Here is an 8,594-nt window from a genome sequence, read left to right as displayed (position 1 = left end):
TTTCAAAATCGTTTTTACGGAGAAGATGGATTGGTACCAGATAGTGGAGAAACCGAGAGCAGAGACGCCGATTTATGCGAATGAGATTCATATTACAAGTCAGGGAAGGATGCGCAACTATATCACCTATGCCATGAGCCTGCTTCAAGTATATATCTCTCTCTCTCTCCAATTTCTCTTTGCATGTTTATATTGTGGGTTAATTTTATGAGAGTTGTGTAGATTGTGATTTTTCCCGGTCCTTTATAGTTGTCAACTTTTTATTGTTTGAACTTGCTACTTATTTGACTTTGTCAAATTTGGGCAATGCTTGATGTTGGGTTCAATGATTTTTTCTGTGTTCATGGTAGGAAAAATTTGAGAAATGGGTTATGAATTTCTTTGATAGAGATGAAAACAATGTTTAGAGGCTTGGAGAAAGTGCGCTAATGGCTAGAACATTGCCTAAAATCTTAGGCTCAAATCTTGTAGGCTGGAAATGCAATGAATCATAAATCTATTAATGTTGTGACTGGTGGTCGATAGTTTGCAATGTTATGATGGATTGGTTTTCAATTTTTGTGAGTTGTAGTGGTTCAGTTCGATTTATAGTGGTGTGAACACAATTGTTTTTGTCAAATGGTTGTGCTAGCATTTCAAGTGTTTGGTAGGTTTGCCTTGTTAGGGCTTACTTTGTTACAGGTAGTTGATACCTTATAACAAAGTAATGTTTCCCATTTTTCCCTAAATCTTGTGTATGTTGATACCATATGAACCCTTGCTCTGTCCATTTATATATTCTGTAGGAGGAAAAGGGTTCGAGCGAAATTGTCTTCAAGGCAATGGGAAGAGCCATTAACAAGACTGTGACGATTGTGGAGTTAATAAAGGTTTTATTTACTATTTGCATACAATAGACACTAATTTGGTTTTTCATATTGGGTTGAAATATAGTTCAATTGGATCTTTTATTTTCACGCAGAGAAGAATTATTGGTCATCATCAGAATACTTCAATTGGATCCACTAACATAACTGATACATGGGAGCCCCTAGAGGAAGGCCTCCTACCGTAAGAGCAGTTTGAGCTTTATCTCAAGAATTGTTGCAGTCACAAGCCTTGATAAAGGAAAAGCAAAAGTTATTGTGTTTGTATTGGATTGTCACCTTTGTAATAGTGTTTGCTTGGTTCGGATAAATTCATGTAAAAATTCCTTTTGTTGGATTATATCATTAATTGTAGAGGTTCATTTTGGCTGGTTTAAGTAATCATCTATTTGTGTTTGTTTATGTTTTGCTTCTATGCTATTGTGAAAAAATGAGACTTTGCTTGTGAACTTGTTTTGTAAATTATTTGTAAAACTTACTTGGAAAAAATCTTGTATGTCTGAAGTTGCTGAAATTATTTAGTTTTGTTTCAAGTAGCCTTGTCAATGTTGATACTGAAATGCCGGTACTACTACTGCTAGGAGTTATTGGTTTATTTTATGTTTTGTATTGAAAATTGTTGTACTGCTTTTATGAACTAGAAATGTTGGAACACATACTGCTAGGTGTTTGAATTCCCAATTTTCAGAAGGGCAAGCTGTCATGAGATTTATTTTACTTGTGAAAGGTGTTGTATTGCTTTTATTTTTCATTGTGACTACTCATTTGGTTTATTTTACTTCCAGATTATCACTTGGGTTATGATCCTAATGGCCACAGGCTTGAATGAAAAATGCACACGTAGAACACCTTTTAATCATACCACCTGTGAACACCTTTTAATCATACACGTAGAACACCTCTTAATCATACACGTAGAGTCACATACTTTCAAAGCCAAAAGTAAAATGCACATGTAATCATGCACACACGTCCTCGAGCGGTTCCTTCACACTATATGAACCTATATACCTCAATTCTAAGATTGTCATAATTCTATATACATCATAATACATGTCATATACATAGCCATAATTCTTGGAAGTTTTGATACATATTTTGATAATCAAAACTGCTTGTAACTCCCAACTGTACGAGACTTTGGAAATACATGTTAGGGTTGGTTTGTGCGTAGGTCTCAAATGACCAATCGACAATCGTCCCCTACAGACCCAAATAAATTTTCATTCTCTGAATGCCAAGATACATCTTCAACAACACTTTCATGAGCTTATGAATTACATTCACAAATCACATAAGACAAATACAAAATGTGCCATGCCCAAGACACCAGCATTTTAGAAAAAAAAAATGATACATTGATTCAGAAAATTATCTCATAAACATACAATGCATCAAACACCTTATCTTGAGCCATGGCAGACACATCCCACAAACACATCTTATGGTCATGAGAGCCACTTAAAAGGAGTTCCTCCTTGAGGGGACTCCAAGACAACCCATACCCTTCCATATCATGACCCTTTAACCTCAAATCAAGATCACAATCACCCTTTGTTCCTTCGCCAATTGTTTCGTACAATAAAAAACATAAACCTCAGACCCACTTGTCTTAGCTCCCACAATTGTCGGGTTCTGAGGCATACCCCGCGCCCTATTCACCTCTCCATTAGCCCATATCTTCTATGTTATCTCCACCTACAAACATCCCAAACAAAACAATTAAAACATAGGTTCAGCTAGCAATTTCAATACTGGCCAGTATAAAATAATCCTTAAATAAGGGTGTAGACATCCCTTGCGTGTTTTTTTGCCTATGGAAGTACCAAAGATACGCATCAAAACATTCCGCTACAAGTTTTTATCAAAATATTCGGTACCCAAATGATAATTCTTCATAATGACAAAGTGAGTAGCTTTTCTATCACCTTTAACTATGCGAGCACTAATTATATATATTAAACACGTTTACCTAATGATTTTCACAAACACTTGGTACCCATAACAAAACTCATCAAATACTACATACCCAAGGCATAATTCGTAAAAAATATTGAATACCCAGAAAATAACAAGCAAGATGTATTTTTGGAAGTACCAAAACACTGACCTTAGGGATAATGGGGTTCTCAGCATTGCAATCTGTGTTGGTTTCAGACTTGTTGCTGGGGAGGAGAGCGTTGGCGACCATGAGGAAATTAGAGAAACTTTCGGATGTATGGGTCCTGAGAACAAGTTTGTGAATGGCTAGAGATGGGTCGGAGGGGTAGGCAGCGGGGTCGAAATTGGAACCCAGTGGACAGTGAGAGACAGTCATTCGAGAGGGTGGGAGATGACCAGATCGTAAAGAAACAGAGTGTTCTTCTTCCATACAGCATAGTCCTCCTCCACCTGATCGAGACCCATCTCTTGTTGCTGTTCCTCCACCATGTCTCTGTATGCCAAGCTTATGGCTTTCCGGCCAAACAAAAAGGAAGTGGAGGGAAGGACTGAGCGTGGGGTGGGATTTATTAGCCAAAAAATCTCCAACCCATGTCGATGGCGGTTCAGATTCGAAATGTGTGACGAACAGCGACCGCAACAACCGATTCTTCAGTCCATGGCAACCACAGATGAAATCGTTCCGAAGATGGGTCTCTTGGTTCAGCTCGAGCAAGGGACTTCTTTTTGTTTCAGTTTCCCTCTGCATATTTCATTCGTCCCCCACCCCTTTTTTAATATAATATTAGTTGACGTGGCAGTGCTACGTCAAACGGTTCCGCACTAGCGATTGTATATAGAAGAATTAAAAATTATATATGGCATTTGTATTATGACAAAATAAAACAAAAAATAAAAGAACGCTAATATAACATGAGAAATGTCTGAAATGATATACAGATAATTATATTTTAAAAGATGAACATTACTTAAAAAATAATTTATAAAATTAATATCTTTTATAAAAATATCGATAATTTAAAACATAAATATATAAATAATTATTAAAAAACATTATGCATAGATCATTATACAATATATATATATATAGGTATACATGCAGCAACATATACGAGAGCCAGCTCGTATTATATATGGTGTTCCATAAACAGGAAGACAAAAAGAAACAAAATGGTGATAAGATCACATGGTTCATGTGGCACACCAAAAAGCTAAAAGATATTACATGGGAGAAGTACACTTAAATATAATATAATCACGACAAATGACAAACCTTGATACAGTGACCAATTATTGTCACTCCTCTTTGACAGATTGACATATTAATTAGTTACGGCAGTCTCATTCTTTGTTTCTCTGTCGGATAATCTCAAACAATTTCCCCAGCATAACCATCGTCTCTTTATTGTTATTATTTATTTATTTATTTATAAACCACGTATTCATTGATTTTTTTTTTCTTCCTGTTGTAAAATACTCTATCTTGATGGAAATAAAGAGACTTTTTGCCTGATTTCTTTTTAAAAAAAGGAAAATTGAGATGAAATTTTATAGATTTATATGGAAATTATGAGTCATCTCTATGTTTTTTTTTTTTTTTTACTTTATTTTTATTTTAAATACAATTTAACAAAAAACAAAACAAATGACTGACTCCCTCTAAAATGGTGTTTAATGGGACAATTGTCTACTCAAGCGTACGTAGCTTCATAAAAGCGGGATTACCGCCAGCCAGTTGTTGCCAGCCACGTCGCTTTTTTCTGATTGAGGTCAGTGATAGTTGACCATGCCGTCCCAACAACATGATGGGTACGAACCAACATAGAGTTTATCATCACCTTATAAAAATCTCTCCCACAATGTTTTTTTTTTTTTAATCTTATAATCGAACTTTAAAAGGGTGACACGTGGATTATCACCTCCACAAATGATCAATTGGCACCATTTGATTGGTTATAGACCACGTAATTAGATATCAGATTAAAAAAATGAATAAAAAAAAAGTATGACGGTCTTGTTGAAGTACGTAGATGGTAGGATTAATTAATCAATCCCTATCTTTTGGCTTCTAGTAATGTACGTATGGTTCCAACTTCCAACTAATTAAGGATTTGTTCTCTTTTCCTAAGACAACATCTAAGTGCATTTCCTACCCAATCTATTACAGAATTATGAGAGAGCTTCGGGTCAAAAAGTGAACAGAAATAAGACAGCCATGATCTTTAGCAAGAATGTCGGCAAGGAAAAACAGCAGGAAATTATAGAGTTTTGGGGTGCGAGTTGCATCCAACAATTTGATAAATGTTTGGAATTACATCCAATGATAGGAAGTGATAAAAACAAAGCTTTTTCAGAAATCAAGCATGGATCAGTTTGGAACAAGCTATAAGGCTAGAAGGAGAAACTACTATTTCAAGGAGGTAGGTAAATTTTAATCAAAGCGGTAGCTTTAGCCATTCCTACGTACATTATGAGCTGTTTTAAACTTCCTGGTAGTCTTTGTAAGGAGCTGGAAAGGTTGATAGCTAAGTTTTGGTGAGGTCAAAGAAAATATGAGAATAAAATTCATTGAATTAGTTGGAAAAAATTGTGCTTAGCCAAGGATAAAGGAGGTATGGGGTTCAAAGACATTAAAAAATTCAAATTGGCCCTTTTAGCAAAGTAGGGATGGCGAATTATGCAGGAAGAATCTTCCCTTCTGCATTGTAATTTTAAAGCGAAATATTTCCCTCATAATGGTTTTATGGATTCAAAGTTGGGGTAATGCACCTTCTTATGCTTGGAGAGGCATTTGGGAATAGAAACCTGCTGCAGAGTAGTAGTGGTGTAGAGGAACAGGATCAAATGATTAAAGTGGATAGTCTGATTGATGCCGAAATGGGTTTTTGGGATGCTGAAAAACTTAGACACTCTTTTCCACCCGCTACTGTTGCTGAAGTTTTGAAGATGATTCTTCCACTTGGTGAAAGAGATGATAAACTGATATGGGAACCAGAAGGAGGTGGGATTTTTACTATTAAAAGTGCCTATAGACTACTTACTGCAGTGGACATTGAAAATACAAGAGGAGAAAGTTCAAATTCAGCTCAACAGAAAAAGATTTGGAAGGATTTGTGGAGCTTACAGATGCCGAATAAGGTTAAAGTTTTTTCCTGGAGAGCTTGTAAGGATGGTCTACCATCTAAGCATAGTTTGATGAAGAAATAGGTTATTAATGAGGATTGTTGTATTTTTTGGGGGGAAAATAGTGAAGACCTTTTGCATGCACTAATACATTGTCCTACTGTGAGGGAGATATGGGGGAAACATTTTCCTGCTACTTGTTTTTGCAATACAAGCTATGTTGATGCAGCAAGACAGATTCGAGCAGGAGGTACTAAAGATGACTTGGAAATTTTTTTTTTATCTCTTGTGGCTTATGGTATAGAAGAAATCAAAGGATGTTTAAGGATAAAAATCTTACTGTAACTCAGGTTGAGGATCATGTTTTTTGTCTTTCTTAAAACTTCATAAAGAGGTGACTTTGTTGAAGAAGCAAAAACACTAAGTGCAATGTAGATGGATTCAGCCGGAGGCCAGATGGTATATTGAAAGTTAATGTCGATGGTGCAATCTTCAAAGATCAGTTAAGAACATGCATGGGAGTAATTCTCAGAGATTGCAAAGGTGAGGCTCTTATGGCAGCAAGTAAGAAGGAAAATGAAGTGAATGGTCCTACTGAAATTGAACTTTTGGCAATATTTAGAGGCCTGCAACTTTGTGCTCATCAAGGAATACAAGATCTCATTCTAGAAAGCGATTCTTTGTTGATGGTTAATGCTATAAAAGCTGCAGGGTGCTCTATGTCTCTCCTAGGAAACCTCATAATGGAGATAAAGGATCTCATGAAGATGTTTCATAGCTGCACCATCCAACATACTATTCGTGAGGGCAATGAGGCTGCCCATAAATTAGCAAAATTTGCTTGGAATGTAGATGATATTTGTGTGTGTGGTGGGGATCTTTCCCAGAATGTATTGCACAAGTCAACTGGTCTGAAAAACACTTGTAATGTTTGTTTTGTAATGAATGTGGTTTTGGTTATTAAAAAAAAAAAAAAATCCAAGTGCATTTTAATAAAAATCTATTTACAAGTATGTCTATTAACACATAAAATGAATAATTGATATAAAAGACGGTTACATCAATTAATATATAAATTTACTTATATTTTATATTTTTATTATAGCTAAAATAATCATAAAATAAAAATATGTTTACACACATACTTGTAAGTAATAATTTTTTTTTCAATTTATTCTTTAAAGCTAAAAGTAAGAAAAGTCATACTTTTTTTTTTTAATTACATTGAGAAGCATATATACATATATATATATATATATATATATATATATATATATTATTAGAGTTCTTTTGCTTAACAGTACTTTTACACCGCACACTTACTTATATGATTTTTTATTTTTTATCATTTTATATATTTCTTTTTTTTCATTCAACAGATGTGTAATGTAGGATATAAACTTTCATTTTATTGGGTTCATTTTGAGCCACAATTTTCCCAAGTGATATGACATATATATTTGGGTTAAGCCCGGCTATTGAACCAAAGGTCCAGGACAAGTATATATGTTGGATCAATATCGCCACCCTGAAGGAAATGAAGCCACAAAGCCTAGACAAGTCGAGATAACGTGAACACTCCCTAGTCCTTCTCTATTTTTAACATGGTAATTTTGGGTTGATATGGATGACATGGGATTTATGTAGTTAATGAAGTGGTTTTCTACCCCATTAGTGTTAGAATTTATGAATTAAATAAAAGATATTATTCTGGGTATTTCAAATAATTATATATAGGAGATGTTATCTCATTGAAATAAAATAGAGAAAATGTTAATCCCACATAATGATGTACGTAGATAAGAATCTCTTGTACGTAGATAAGAATCTCGGACGAGCGATATTGCTCGTCTCGAGGAACGAGCAATGCGGGAAACCAGTATGCTCAACTCTTGCCCCCGAGTAATATTGATGATTGAGTAATGATATACACACAATATATTATATAATATATTACACAACAATGTTATAAATAAGGATATTTTTATAAAATTATGTTATTTTTATAAGATGTTTTACAAAACTACTTCTCATTTAAAACATAATTGTGTAAAGTATTATAAAAAATATTATATGTAAATCATTTTCTGCTTTCTTTTAGGTAATTATTGCTTGCCCCGAGCAATGAATATTGAAGGCTATAAAAACATGGCGGGCACTGAGTGCAGTCTACATTTGTCACGCAGTACGGAACAAAAAGTTAGTCATTTATAACCACCGTTGGACTGCATCTAATTAATTTTGAGATTAAGACTAGATATCATGATGCATGTCGTGATCAGCATTAGGTGGGCTCAATAATGACCATTATGAAGAATTTTCAGGTCATTACGTACGTACGTTAGGTCATAATTATAAATAAAATTGATCGATATCCCTCCATTCCGAAATTCTCATATAAGGGTATTTTTTAGCTGTTTTTAATTTAAAAAGTAGTAGCTAGTATTAGAACAACAAAATGATCAGAAGGCTTCATTGTATCTTTGAAACAATTTTATCAAAACTCTATAGCATTAAGAAATGCGATAAAAATACAAGTTCCTATTTAGACAGAGGACTTTGTGCTGATTAGCTAGCTAGCTGTAATTTCTGCTTTGTATCTGATTAACGACATGCTTTAATTAATTCTTTGCACTAGATCATCGATCCGTTAAAGGGTTATAC

General features: G+C 34.5%; 1 pseudogene; it reads right to left on the bottom strand.

Annotated features, from left to right (window-relative positions):
- Positions 1-2,019: 2,019 nt before the first annotated feature.
- Positions 2,020-3,296, bottom strand: LOC109005787 (annotated as a pseudogene).
- Positions 3,297-8,594: the final 5,298 nt, after the last annotated feature.

Source organism: Juglans regia, chromosome 12, assembly GCF_001411555.2.
Source record: "Juglans regia cultivar Chandler chromosome 12, Walnut 2.0, whole genome shotgun sequence".
In the NCBI taxonomy this organism is placed as follows: domain Eukaryota; kingdom Viridiplantae; phylum Streptophyta; class Magnoliopsida; order Fagales; family Juglandaceae; genus Juglans; species Juglans regia.
The sequence above is the reverse complement of the archived record's forward strand: the minus strand, read 5'-3'. Positions and strand labels throughout refer to the sequence as shown.